The sequence below is a fragment of the Convolutriloba macropyga genome, chromosome 10 (assembly GCF_964194025.1).
Source record: "Convolutriloba macropyga chromosome 10, txConMacr16.3, whole genome shotgun sequence".
Classification (NCBI taxonomy): Eukaryota; Metazoa; Xenacoelomorpha; order Acoela; family Convolutidae; genus Convolutriloba; species Convolutriloba macropyga.
Genome location: NC_134477.1, coordinates 55,031,569 through 55,046,213, shown reverse-complemented (window position 1 = coordinate 55,046,213; position 14,645 = coordinate 55,031,569). Strand labels below are relative to the sequence as shown.

The 14,645-nt window shown below is 35.8% G+C and overlaps 2 protein-coding genes across 3 annotated transcripts in view; both read right to left on the bottom strand.

Annotated features, from left to right (window-relative positions):
* Positions 1-14,645, bottom strand: part of LOC142348211 (isochorismatase domain-containing protein 2-like) — a 346,917-nt gene that overhangs the window by 207,882 nt on the left and 124,390 nt on the right. The window lies entirely within an intron of this gene.
* The window catches only part of LOC142348210 (stromal cell-derived factor 2-like), a 213,076-nt gene that overhangs the window by 110,790 nt on the left and 87,641 nt on the right, over positions 1-14,645 (bottom strand). Inside the window, exon 1 of one of the 2 annotated variants that reach the window (XM_075399477.1) lies at positions 13,513-13,523. The exons of the other annotated variant lie outside the window; for it this stretch is intronic. The gene's annotated coding sequence lies outside the window, so the exon portion shown is untranslated. Of the gene's footprint in view, positions 1-13,512; positions 13,524-14,645 lie in introns of those variants that run through there. 2 annotated transcript variants of the gene reach the window in all.

Genomic DNA, 14,645 nt, shown 5'->3' with positions numbered 1-14,645 from the left:
TTCACCACACACAATTTCTAACGCTTCCTCGTCAAGCGATTGATAAACCAGAGCCCGGTCCTTGCCAACCTGGACAGCTACCGCATTTTTACATCCAAAAAATCGGGCGACTTCTATGTCAGTGTCCACGGTCAAAGTTTTCGACTTTGCTTCTGTAATAAATTCTAGGTTCACGACCTCATTGTCTTCATCAAAATGCCCAATACATAGAAAGGAATCGCACGAAACGATCTTCACATTGTCTGGAAGAAACGCTCTAAACACGCCGATTCCAACTTTCAGATTCCTTGAATGTGATAAGTGCACAGAACTCATGTTTTGAACCATTTCCATGTTCCTAATATATTGTTGGATCCGTTTAACTAAATCTGAAGTGAAAAACATGTCTAGAATTTCCATACGGGACTTCAAATCTTCTTTTGTTTCAGTCATATAGGGCAAGGTGAGTTCCACGTTTGACCTGAAATGAGATCCTTCAGCAAAAACTTTGTCAATTTCATTCACAAGCGCCTCATTCCCCTTAGAGAGAAGATTCCTAATAAAGCTTTGCTTATCATTCAGTTCCTGGACGACATCCTTCACCGCCTTTTCTTTAGCTTCGACTTCTTTCTTTTTATCAATGCTTTCCACTTCAGTTTTATTTATTTCATTTTCGCAAGCTTTGATAGATTTTTCAAACATGGAGTACAGTTTCTCCATTAGCGAACTCTGGGTAGTAATTTGTGTACTCTTGTTGCAATCAGAGACAATCTTAGCAGCTTTCGCCAGATTCTTTTCGTCTTTTTCATTTTCACCAAGAAGTTCATGAAGCTTCCGTTTGACGCCACCAGCAAATTCATCAACAGTTGAAATTTTATGTCGGTAATGTTCACGCGATGAGAATGCTCCGGACACCACAGTTCGGCACGTTTCACAGAACTTCTCAGATATTTCAATTTCATTTTTCAAGTCGCTAGATGATGACGGTATTGATTCCATAATGATCTAGAGAAAATACGCGATATAATACATATCAAAAGACAAACAATAAGAACAATTCGTTGATGAAGGTAAAATACAATCTATGCTCAAAACAAATGACTTTGAAAACTTTCAAGCAATATTATGCAAAATGTTAGACGGATTAACTTGAAGAATTTTTGAAAAGCCCTTTGAAATTCTCATGCACACTCAGTAATAATCAATTTGCAGAATTTGTGGCTTCATGAAGAATCTATTCAGCACTTAATAAGCCCAATGAGATACATCAAGATCAGCGGCGTCTTTTCGAAGAAATCGAAACTAATGAATTGAGAAATATTATTCAATGCCGAAAACATTCTTCAATTCTTCGGAAAAACTTGAACATTTTCAGTTGAGATTCGCTCTAACAAACCAATTTGATCTCTATGATATTTAAAGTGGCAATTTTCAAAATGCGAAACCATCACGCATCTTGTACTGACGGAGTCAGAAAATGTCACCAGGAAAAGTAATGATTTGATAGTTTTCAACATTTTTTGTTCGATGAAAAATGGTATATTTGTGTTCATGTAAATAAAGCAATAGATAACTTAAGTTTCCCATTACGGAGATTTTGGCAACACGTCCTCAACTGGTATTTTAGTCGAATTGTTCGATTTAGCAATAGCAATATTCGGACGTAAAAACTAGACAAAATGTCAGCAGTACGGCAACACTTTTTGCGTCAGCGCCGTGGTGAATAACAACAAGTGTCTTACTATTCTCGGGAAAAAAACTCAAGGAAGGCAAACTTCTATGTGCAATACATCCAAGTGGGACTGATGATCACTCCAACCAGTTAGGTACTTACTATACCTGTTGTTCCTTCTGTCAAGGACCTTCAGGACCATTGCGTCTTTGCAAATGAATGTGGTACACACTGCGTTGGCATTCATCTTATAAATGACAGTAGTTCTCGAAGGTACAGATTCCAATCAGCAATGAGATGAACAAAATTGAGTATTCGGTTCCCGCCTGCGAGCTAGAAAATCCACTTTATATTCCAATGTTTTAGTGTGGTCTCTCTGTTCCCTTGAAATGCTTCTTCAGCAATTGGATTTGAAAATTTGATCGCCAAAAAAATCTTTGATGAGCAATTGGATCACTAGAGCTGTTTGATAACAGCAAAGAAATAAAATAGCTACCAGATTGTCAGAAAATAGCCGCAATAGCTTCGTAGATCTGCAGTCTCAAAGATAGTACTAGAAACATACGAAAGAATAAATTTATTTTAATAAATGCCGAGATGTTATATTTCGATTACAAAACTTATTGCTGCTTCTAATTAGCTGCTCTCAAATAACCGTCAATGAGATTGGCGTATTCGCTTGATCTTATCCCTTTGAACTAAAGTAAAGAAAAGTCTATTTCAGAGAGTGGAAGTCATTTTTGAGAGTGAGGTGAGTCAGCGAATGAACAAAAAACTCTCTCCACTGAGAGTGAAAAAAAGACCTCACACACGCAATTCAGTTAAAGTTGCATGAACGAATGAACAGAAATTAGATTTGAAGTGATATCATATGGTAGTAACAAAAAGGTTGACTACTGACGTCATATTGTAGTAACAAAAAGGTTGACTACAAAAAAAAATAAACATTGCAGGACCAGTGCTGATGAAAAATTCAAAGAATTTTCATTGACTAAACAAACAACTAGACCTAGAAAAGACTATGAGTGAATTGTCAAAACTATTTCTAATAAAAATCAGATAAAAAACAAAAAATTAAAGTCAAAATGCCGCATGTGAACAAAAAACCACTAGCGAGAAAGGGAAATTTAATTCAAACAAAAAAACTACGCCTAGAATGAACTATGAATGGATTGGAAAAATCAATTAGAAAAACATTCGCTCCACTTCCTGCTTCGGCGTCACCAAAATCACTACTCCAATTTGACTTCAAGAATCATGAAAATGTGTGAACAGATCTTAAAAAAAAAGACAGCGCCCCAATACAATTCAAACAATTCAAATTATTTGAATTGTAAAAACCAAGAGCACCGCAATATAGCTACGCTCAGCTTACAGCTTCGCAGCTATAAAAATGTCAATAACTAGGAAAGTATGAAAAAAAATTCCAATCAGATCAACTGAAAACAGTATTTTTTTAACTGATTCTGGAAATCGTTACAGAATCTTATTTGAGAAATTACTGATAAATTACTGAATAGATTACTGAGAAATTATCTGAAAACTCAATCAATGCGAAACTTCACTCTTTTCAATCTTGTCGTGTTTAAAAACCTTACACTGATTTCGAGACTGAAAAGTTTTTTTTTAATTTTTGAAACATGTAAATTACTCAGACTATAACCCTAAGGTTAGATATCATGCTCTAAAATGTTAAATAAATTAATCAGCATTGTTACTAATATAATAATCTTCAAATTGTGGCTGTTGGTTTTCATAGGTAAAAATAGGACTTGAAGGCTCCTATTTGTCTATTAACGGGTACTTTCTTGTGTTGATCGAGCAAAAACTTGGTTAAAACATTTTTAAAGCAAGATTTACAAAAACATCAAAGCTAATTTTTGTTCAAACAACCTTTTCTAACTCTACTTAAAAATTAGAACGAAAAATATTCACGCCGCAAACCACTCGCTTCTTCGCTCCACTTCCTGCTTCGGCGTCACCAAAATCACTACTCCAATTTGACTTCAAGAATCATGAAAATGTGTGAACAGATCTTAAAAAAGTGGGCGCCCCCAAAAAATTCAAATTCTTTGAATTGTAAAAAACATAGCACGACAAGTCCTGACATATAATTCAAAGAATTTTCATTGACTAAACAAGAGACTAGACCAAGAATGGGCTATGAATTTTTTGAGAAAACCATTTAGAAATAAATCCGCTCTATAGAACCAAAAAACAGAATTTGCTGCTAGTGAACAAAAAACCGCGAGAAAAAAGTAATTTTTGTTCTAACGCCGTTTTCTTACTCTACTTGAAAATTCCGAGTAATAAAATTAACGGCCAAAACCAGTTGCTTTTTCGCTCCCCTTACTGATTCAGAGTGACCAAATTCTCGACTCCCATTTGACTTTAAAAATCATTAAATTACGTGAAAAGATCTTAGAAAAAGACAGTGCTTCAATACAAAAACAAAGAGAAGTCCAATAATAACCCCCGCTATCACTCTGCGGCTATGGAAACAAATGTGAACTTAACTAAATGAAAACAAAACATCGTAAAAGCGCTGAAGACTTCTCGCCAAAACAAAAAAATCTATATGAAAAATGAAGTCTATCAATTACAGAACAGAGAAAAAAATGACTATATACGCAATAGTGTCTAAATATGCGAAAAATCTTAGCTACAACGAAACATGCATCAGCAGAGAAGCGGTTCCATTTATTCCATTGAAATATTGAATATCTCGACAAAGCTATAAACGCAAGCCGGAAAATAAATTAAGTGAACATGCTTTTCGTTAATATTGCTCTCAATCATTTCTGAAAAGCAGATTGCTTTAGGTCTGCATTAACTCATATAAGTCTACCTGAAGTCATATACTTTACTTCAGTCACTGTTATATGTCGCATTTTTTGTCAACTCAATTGTATGAAGCCTTCCAGAGTGCTTCTCTACAATCACGTTATCATCGTTATGAAGACGGAACTCAACAAAACAACCTAAAAATGTTTTGGTGGAGTATCCCAGTTTAACAAAAATTGTGCCATAAAACAATGACCATGAGAGGTGACAAATATCAAGGAATTTATCTAATTCTAAAGTTCACCATCAGCTTAATTTACTAATAATTTCGCAACAAAGAAAACAACTTTGAAAATTTGAAAACATTATGGTAAACATGCAAGATGAATATATCTTATTTACTTGTATAAGGGTCACCAGAACAGAAATTCCGTTAAAATTTGTTGAATCAGAAGAAATTGCTTCAGCTTTATGTTAAGCTGGTATAACATCCTCAAAAATCTTATGAACTTTGGACTTAGAAATCTGAAAAACTTTCACTTCATATTTGCTATAATAACATTGCTTCTAATCATCTCGAATAATCTGCTTGATTGAGCACTCACCTGATACGAGGTTATTTACTTTGTTTTGACTTGAAACATCAAAACTATTTCGCACAAGTTATATCGAGGGAGGGTCACTCCAAAAAAAATTTCTGGAGCACCTTTTCCGACGCCCACCTCACAGCTGACACCGATCTCTTATCAGAAATTGAATTGCAGAGTGGTTCTGCATTAGGGAACACTCGAAATACGTCATTTTAAACTTTCGAGCCAAAAGGAAAATTAGATTTCCACAATTCAAGGCAGAATATCAAAGATTTTCGAGAATAATCTATTTAAGCTAAAGAATAATGCAAAATACCAGTACAATTACCAGATGACTGTCAAGCAATCTAGTCCTATGGTCACGCTGTATGTCAGAAAAATCAAGCAAACAATCATAATATGAGTGTTCAAATTGACGTTGAGCAAAAACGCTTCAAAAACAAATATTCAAAATTAATATTTGTCTCTTATTTGAATATTATACCAAGTCGAGCAAAATTAAAGACACCAAGAAAATCATTTCTGTTGGCTCCTAAACATGCGTAAGCTTCTTTCGCGAATGTAAAATCTCTTTAAGGAAAAAGGGCAGAAGAGCTATTTCCTCCAGCGTTGAACCGAACACAACTGCTCCAGGTTTAAAAAAAAATCGGCAAACAAGCTGAAAAAACAGATGAAAGACCAGAATAACGATTACCCTAACATCTCTGAAAAGCAGGTTGCATTATTAAATTGAAGCTAAGTCAATTACTTTGTTTTCGACTACAAATATCAGATAAATTTGGCATTCGTTCTACATATGGAAAACGTTGAATCTGGAAAACTTTCCGCATTGTGGCTTTTTGAATTAATTACCATTGGAAACCGATAACTCAGGTAAGCTGGCTAGACAATTGACTTCACGGGAAAAAAATACTCAAAGTCTGCTGGCTCATTAAAATTAATTAGTGAGGTGCCTAGTCACAGTTAAATTTTTTTTTTCAAAAAAGTGAAACGTAAAATCAAATATAACTGCCCAACGTCAGCAGAATTACTCTTTGAGAACAAATCTATCGCAGCCTGATCAGTTGAGGGATGGGGGTAAATACATTCACTAAGGGGGACTTCAAATGACGTCATCATAAATTATAACACTAACACTATAACCACTAAAATTTAAAATGAAAGAATTGCAGCCCCCCCCCCCAAATTTTGGCGCACTTTTCATTTGAATTGTAATAGCGAGTGAACTGCCGCCAATTGAGTTCAGCTTCTGACAATTTGAATGAGAGCAATTTAGATCACGGAAAACGAAAACTCAAGGGAGTAAAAATCACTCGAAAAGTCAAAACGGCCAAGCAAAAATTTGGAAAAAAAAGACTAACATGTTTATTTTTAAACTTGTTTCAAACGTCGTTCCAGGACAATTAAAAACTTGTCTGATAATTCTGACCCGTCGAGAATTTTGAATCAAGCCAGTTATAAATGGGCGTATTTCTGGAGTTACATCTGTTTCTGGAGTTTTATAAAACCTTAAAGTCTATGCTGAGAGATTAGACATGGAGCTGGATTCACGACGCAATTTTAAAAAATATATTTGATGGAACAACAAAAAATTTTTTTAGCTTAGCACACAAAGTTAGCACCAATGAATAGGGATCCTCGCACATCATCACTTGAAGCGTTTTGATATATGGTAATCAGCAAGGGCGAATATTAAGGTAATTGTCTATTTTTAGCAGCTGATTACTTTCTGTCTTCAAATAGCACGATTTATCGAAGACATGCAAATCCGTTACACACTCGCAGAGGTTCAAATGTTCAACAAAAGATTCGCTCAAACCTTCTGATTGACTTTCGGAACCATTGACAGGTACTTTAACAACAGAATACTACACTGTGAACGAACCATCATATTGCACGTGATAAAGGTCATACAAACGATTCATTATTTTGTGACATCCCACTATAAACAATATATCCAATATAAGACCCATTGTTGAATTTTTCTTTTGTTCTCCAATAAGAAATTCCAGCTAACATCGACGGATAGATGGTTGAACAGGTTGTTTCCCAAAGGCAAACAGCGGCAGTATAATTCTGGGTGTCAACTTTAGCAATGTTGGCACATTTGAGCGGTCTATACATTTTTGAGCTAGAATTGATTTGGGGTATAACTCCCGAGGGCATCCATCTCATGGAATTATTAACACTATTAAGGGTGACAAATTTTTCTCCAAACTTAGCAAACCCCATAACAGCATTAGAGCATTCTTGCGTAACAGGCTCCCCGTCAACAGATTCGTAAATCTGACACTGATTGTCTTCAGTTTTAACAAGAACTCCATCTTCAGACGAAAGCAGATCAAACTGCCGTTTTGGACACTCCACAGAACGCACGCTACCTTCGTCACAACCACGAGGAATGGACTCAAGTTTGAGCTGTTCATCTTGCACGTAACCAAGGCATAAGAAAGACTTGCAAGATGCCATTTTTATTCCTTCTGCAACTGATTTACGAAATAGGTTAATGCCGAGAACAACATTTTGTGAACGGCCAAGTTTCACATTACCTAACTTCGGCATAAAAGAACTTCTTGCAGATTGAAGATGCTTGAGAACAACATCTCTTATTTCTTTTGACAACTTTTGCCTCGCTTCATCACTCATGCCATATTTTTCATCAACAATATAGGGCAAAGTTAGGGGATAATTAGTTCTATATAATGTTCCGTCTCTGTGGAGTTTCCCGAAGCTATAAACCAGATCTTGATTAGATTTTGAGAGTTGCTCACGAATTAAAACAAAAATTCTGCTGTCTTTGGATATCCTGTTTAATCGGAACACATTGAAACACGGTTTTGTCAATCCCGTCACGGCACAGCGCAAAACCTTCTTCAAGGCAAGCAAACAATTGCTGCTCAATTTCACTTCTCTCCGTAATTTTAACACTTTCATTACATTCAGAAATGAATTTCGAAGCTTTCAAGAATTTTTTTTCATCGTTTTCGTTTTCACTCAAAAGATTATGTAATTTGCTCTTAATTTCAACAGCGCAATTCTCAACTGATTCCACTTTATGCCTTTTAGGATCATTGACACAGAAAGATTCGGACACAAATTTTCTGCACGTTTCGCAATAATTCGACGCGCCCTGGTTCAATTTCTTCGCATGACGATGCTTCCTTTTCGGTGTTATTAACTGCATTACCAAATTTGATAATATCATTTTCAGAGTTTCTGTTGTCTGCCAAATCTTCAGTGTTGCCCTCAGCCATCAACAATCCTGGAATTCAGAAATATCATTAGCTCCTATATCTATTTCAGGTAGAAAAAAACAATACCACTTAAAGGAAAGGAAAATTTTCGATGCTAACATACAATACTCATCTGACTGAAAGCGTAAGAGCCCTTGCCTTGCCACAGATTCTAATAAAAAATGTGCATTACAGAAACAGATCAGCCACCGTTGCCGATAATCGGAAAAAAGAGATCAGGGATGCCCTTGGTTAAACAAGCTATTAATATCGGCTGGAACGCGTAATAGATGATAAAAGTAATTTTTATCTCAATTAAGTATAAAAAAAAGTCAATCAGCCAATATCTCAGCAAAGTTATAAATACAATATTAACAATTTCGAGAGCCGGCACAGGAATCGGGGTCAGCTTTAACCATAGGCTGGATACTAAAAAATACTCTTGTTTGAGCACTTAAACAGGAGAGATTACACCCAAAGTATAAATAGCTTTCTTCGTACACTTCTGTTTTCCGCTATTCTTATTCCAACCCCCTCCCACACACACACACACACACACACACATTGATTATTATTGCTCCTACCCAAGCTCGTCATTTGAAACAAACGTAACGAAGTGGACACGTCGTAAACTTGTGTCCTTTTTGACTCAAGCGCAACAACCAAGTACCAGCTGTATCATACCATATCTTCTAGAACAGTAAATATTGTCATGCAAGCTCCCAAAAAACGTTCTCTTTATACTAAATGTCAATGCAGTTTAATCGCAAGCCTTCATATGGTTACACTTCAGTATAAATGCGTGCAGTTAGTTCAAAAATCCATCACTTCGAACAGGCTAACTGACTTCAAAATCATAACTGACACCACCTATAACCTCATTTATGCTTTCACGCGGAGTTCTATGCAAATCATTTTACCCCACGAAGTCCCCACCCCTCATTACTCTTTAAAACTTAAGTTTTAAATCTCCCCCATTATCAAAAACCAGCACCATCAACTCATGGCACCGAATTCCAACGGACTTTCACAAGTGCATTCCGACCTAAATAACGTCTTCCTAAGAACGTTCCATCGACGTAATTCTGAAAAATATCACTAAAAATCAGCGTCCATAAGCATAATCTTTAACATATTGATTTAAATCATTACATATTTTATTGCATTGACAAAACATTAGACTAATTAGTAACCAGCAGATGTCGAACCATATGAATATTCCATTAAAAAAGTTTAAACTGTTTGATCTGATAATAACAACAAATATCAGAGAAATGGTGAAACCAAAAAATTTTTTTCATAAAAAGCGCAGTTACAAAACCATAAAAAATGAAATTTATTCATCAAAATGAAACTCGTCAGACAAAACGCTGTGAAAGATACTAAATCCATTAAATAAGCTACTAAATTGATTAATATTCCAGCATTCTTTTTCAGTCTAATAAAGCAAAGACAGAAAACACTCGCGAACAAACTAGATCAATAATTCCATTTTCCAAACATCAAAATTGAAACAAATTTAGCATCTCTCCTGGCTCTTATCACCGTACAGAAGACCTGAAAAAAATGGAACTAGAACGCACAAAACTCACAATCTTGCTCTCGCAATAAAGCAAAAGGGAAGACAAAATGAACATTTCTTAACTGAACATCATTGAGAATTTCTCGACTGAACAAAAACAAAACTTTTTTATTAATTTAAATAAAATAAACAAAAAAATAAAAAGATAAAAACAAAAAATTAAAAATAAAATTTTTTTTTAAAAAAAAATAAAAAAATAAATAGATAAATATGTACAAAAATAAGTAAATTAAAAATAAATAAGAAATTAAATAAATAAATGAACAAATAAATAAACAAAATAAATAAACATACAAATAAACAAAATTAAATAACCAAATAATGAATAAACTATACGATTCATAATGATACGGATCGGATGAATATTACGGATCGGAAAAGCACCGCGCGAAACTGAGGGTAAAACAGATTCTCGGTAAACATAGTGCAAGTCTATCTCAGTTGTCAATAATATTGACTCTCAAATTTCTTTTAAAAAAAGTATCAACGATCTTCAAATATTACTATAAAAAAGCTTATCCACACATTCCAGGAAAACAGTGCTTGTAATTAGAAACTCCCAACGTCTTATCTGGACAATACTTATCACAAAAGGTGAATTTTTACCAACACTACTTAATCATGTTGGAAATTAGAAATCCTCAACAGCCAGATCCAAAAATTCTCTCATTCTCCAAACAAAGCTACATCGTAACATTTACAGCTACACGTTGAGCGGAGCTATGTTAGTTGGCTTGGTTTAGTGCAATTTAATAATACACAGCAGATTGGCATCAGTTTTTGAAGAGAAAGTGTTCCGACGTACGAAACGCTCTTTTTATGGAAGCACAACGGAAAAGTATGAGCGTGGAGCAGACAAGAAAAATGAGTATTAATTTGATAAAACATTACCGACTAACATCGGTCGAATTGCTCTCAAATGACTGGTTGGGTTCGTCAGTAGCTAGCCATGGTTTATTGAAGCTAGTTTTAGCTTAATTGAAGGGGCGTCAGGTGAGCGCAACGGTAACGGAGGGTGCACCATATGTTGATGTGGGGGGTCACCTTCTAAGAACCGCCCTTCACACCATAACTATAAGTCTCCAAAACAGTTTGTGAATCGCATACTTGGAGACTAGTGAGTTGACAGGCTCCAAGAGAACTTAATGCCCGCTATCTGGGTGCTACCTGTTTATCTGTTTTTGAAGAGGAAAAGTCAAATGCTCCAGACGAAAAATCGGTAGAGCGAAAAATCGCATAATAAAGACCAACAGGACTATTATAATTGCTACAAACTTAGTTTGATAGCAATTGATCAGAGTCTAAATTTAAAAAAAAATGCAACAATCTGCGTTCCAAACGCCATTGAATAACAATTCGTGCTACATTTCCCGAGCACTAAAAACGTCCAAAAGACATGGATTTATAACTTTGAATTCTAAAGATTTTGCAAAGTATAGATAAAAGGAAAAATGTGTTCTTAAAACGGTACAAACTGAAATTTATTTACGTAGAAAAAGCATCAACACTCAAACAAAAACTTGCAACAATTTTATTAGAAATAGTTATCTAAAAACGACAAGGTTTCTAAAGGAAAAAATTTTCTTTTCATTTCCACTTCCAAAAACGGATTCCACTTCCAAAAAAACGGATTCTTGTACAAAATTGAGTACAAGTCGGGAAAGCGTTTCCCTAGTTAAGAAAAAACTTAGTATTGTCCAAAATCAGCGAACGAAGCAGGAAGAGAAAATGGAATTAGTTTCAATTTTTCTTATAAAAAATACCAAAGGTATGCATTCAAATGAGCGGTTAAAGAATGAAGCAAAATGCTAATGAGTATTAGAAATGGTAAATAAACTAAAATAAGGTTTCAGTAACAAGCAACCTAAAAGGACTTTCTGGGTTCATCTCGTTTTGTTTTTTCTTCGACATTCATTCCGTCCGTTTCAGGTAGTTTTGCTGAGCAACTCGTGGTTTTGCTGATCTTTATATGCTCAATAATTAGATTGAGTGAAAACTAAAACTAGCCAAGGAAAGTCGAGAAGACTCGCGCAAAATGGGGTCAAAACAGGTAAGGAGAAACAACTGTGCAGTAACTGAAGAAAAAATTTGTTAGGCATCAATTCAAACACTGCGAAGAATATCTTATGCCTCATTGGAATACCGAAAAGACAATATCACTATTAAAGCCGCACAGCGCATACCAGCAGGGGATCAAATAGGCCAAACTCCAACTCATTAGGTTTTTGAAAACGATGAGTAAAATTCGTAAAAACCATTGGCTACGATGTTGAATCAATTCAAACTGCTTGCTTCACTGGAAATCGATAGAACACCTCATTTGTAAGCCCAGGGAAAAACATCAGAAAAATGACAATTTCGGGTAAAACAAAAACAATCAAATTTTGTTGAAATAGTACCAACGTTAAAGACAATTGCTCCTACATTGCTTCCACAAAGTCCATTTAGGAAAACTATCATAACCTTGATTTTAGGTAGCAGCCGTGTCGGAACTTTCTATTACAAAGAGTCTAATTCAAGAAAAGTAATTTACGAACAACAAGTCATTGGATTATTAACCCTCAATCTTATGTGGACAAAAAACAGTTTTTAAACAAAAACAGACAAACAAAAAACTTTATTGAGGTCAGAATATAAAAGATTATAGAACTTCAAGCCTGCATATTTTTCAAAAAATGTTTCCACCGATCAATTCAGTGCTCGAGGAGCTTTTCTATGTCACTGTTTTTGTTCCTCTCAGAGAAAGATACGAGACGGCCAAAATTGACTCCACAAAAAGCCAGGGTAGCATAATGCGTTTGAAAATTTGAGGATTGGATTAATGGAGTCGCATCGAGAACCTGCCTTTTTCCAGATATGTTCGCAGCACTATTTTACGCGCACTCGTTGAGCTGATATTGAAACTGGAAAAGAGATACAAATCTAACGCGAACAGTCCATAAGCAGCGGCAAAGAAGCACGTTTATCATAAAAAGCTGAAAAGATATAATATGATATATATTCACTTTCCTCAGCTCCCATTCAAACTACGTAGAGACTCTTGGACAACACATAAGAAATCCAAATTGGTACAATTTAGCGGATCTTGTGTACCAAAGAAACATTTCTATATTGAGATTTGAAAGCAAGTGCACAAATGATTGAAAGCGTAATTAAGTGCAAAAATCCATTTGAATCAAGCTCCTATTACTGTTTTCGTTCACAGAGAAATCAACAATTAAAAAATCGGAACCTAGAAAATGCCCTAAAAAACTACAACCAAATAGCCTTTATGTTCTGCCGTAGCATCCCATATACTGCAAAAATTTTGACAAATACATTATAAACAAATTCTTTAGAATAGACAGTCACACTTTCAAAAGTCTTTACCAGTAAAACTTTCCGAATTGTTTTTGGAGCCTGTTTTTGAATCCAAAAACCTACATTCAGTGATTCCTTTGAGCATTTAGGTAGATCAAGCTAAAAAAGTACGAGAAGTAGTTGTAAAATCGTAACCAATTTTGAACTTTTGGTTTGTTACGGACGTACGACGCAACCGGACTGTAAGCCTATAGCGGACAAGCGGACGCGCGGACGGTACCTCAGGAATCCCCCTATGTAAACAAATTGCATGTAAGGACAGAAAAATCCGGAATTCACATATACGTAAATTTGGCGGCCATCTTGACTGACATTTAATAAGTATGCGTTGGTATTTAACACGTCACCATATTACGGTATTGGTATTACGGACTTTTAATGAAGCAGCCAATAGCAGTATAGAAGGCTGAAAACCTTGTGCAATAATGACGGTTGTTTGGTTTGAGTAAACAAACTGTTTGCTCGGCTCAGTATATAAGCGGCTTACACTAAGCGCAGCGCAGAAGTTGCTAACCGTGAACGAGTTAATATTCGATTGTTTAGCATAGTTTGCCGGTATTATTGAGCGAGAGGCTCTGTGAATCGTTATTGAGCGTCGTTGCGTTAACTTTGCCGGAGCGATTGAGCGCGATGCTCTGAATAGTCGCTGTTACAGAATTAGAGTTATTTGGCTAAGTTGCCTGATTTGATTGAGCGAGAAGCTCTGAGTAGTCTTTGCCGTTCGGTTACATTATTGGGCACCGATTGCTGTTGCAAGTGAGCGAGAGGCTCTGGAACTTGCGTTATTTGATTGAGCAAGCGGCTCAGATTAGTTATAATTATTTGGCAGAGTTTGCCTGATTGAGCGAGAAGCTCGGACTTATTGTTGTTGTTAGACTGTGGTTCATCAGTCTGTTGATAGCTGAGGGATAATTCCAGCTGTTTGATTGCGTTTGAGTATAAGCGGCAATCGGTATTACTGTAGGGCTGGATTGAGAAATAACTCAGTTAGTTATTGTTCCAAGCTTGTGCTTGCTTGTGTTAGAATTAGTTATAGTAGTAGATATTTTGATTGTCGTAGTGCATGTTACCTGATGCCTATTGAGTTATTGTAATTAGCTATTAGAGTTACTTAACTTAAGTGTTTTACCATCGACAGTTTTGAACAGCCAAGAGCATTGTACGGGAAATCTATTGTTGTTAAGAAGACGAACCACCAAACTAAAAACCTTTCGAATTGTGAGATCTGTGCGCTATCGTTTTCCCCTGATAGGCAGCCTAATCAAAATTCAGAATCTTACAGTGGCGCTCCTGGGTGGGCTTCTTCTTCAGTGGGACACAATAGAGCGGAAATCTACGAGTGGTGATAATGTATCGGAACAACGACAGATGCGAGGGGGATGGCAACGATCGGTGTGACTTTGGCTCAAGTCCAGGACAAGTGGCGAGCGAGAACGGCGAAGAGA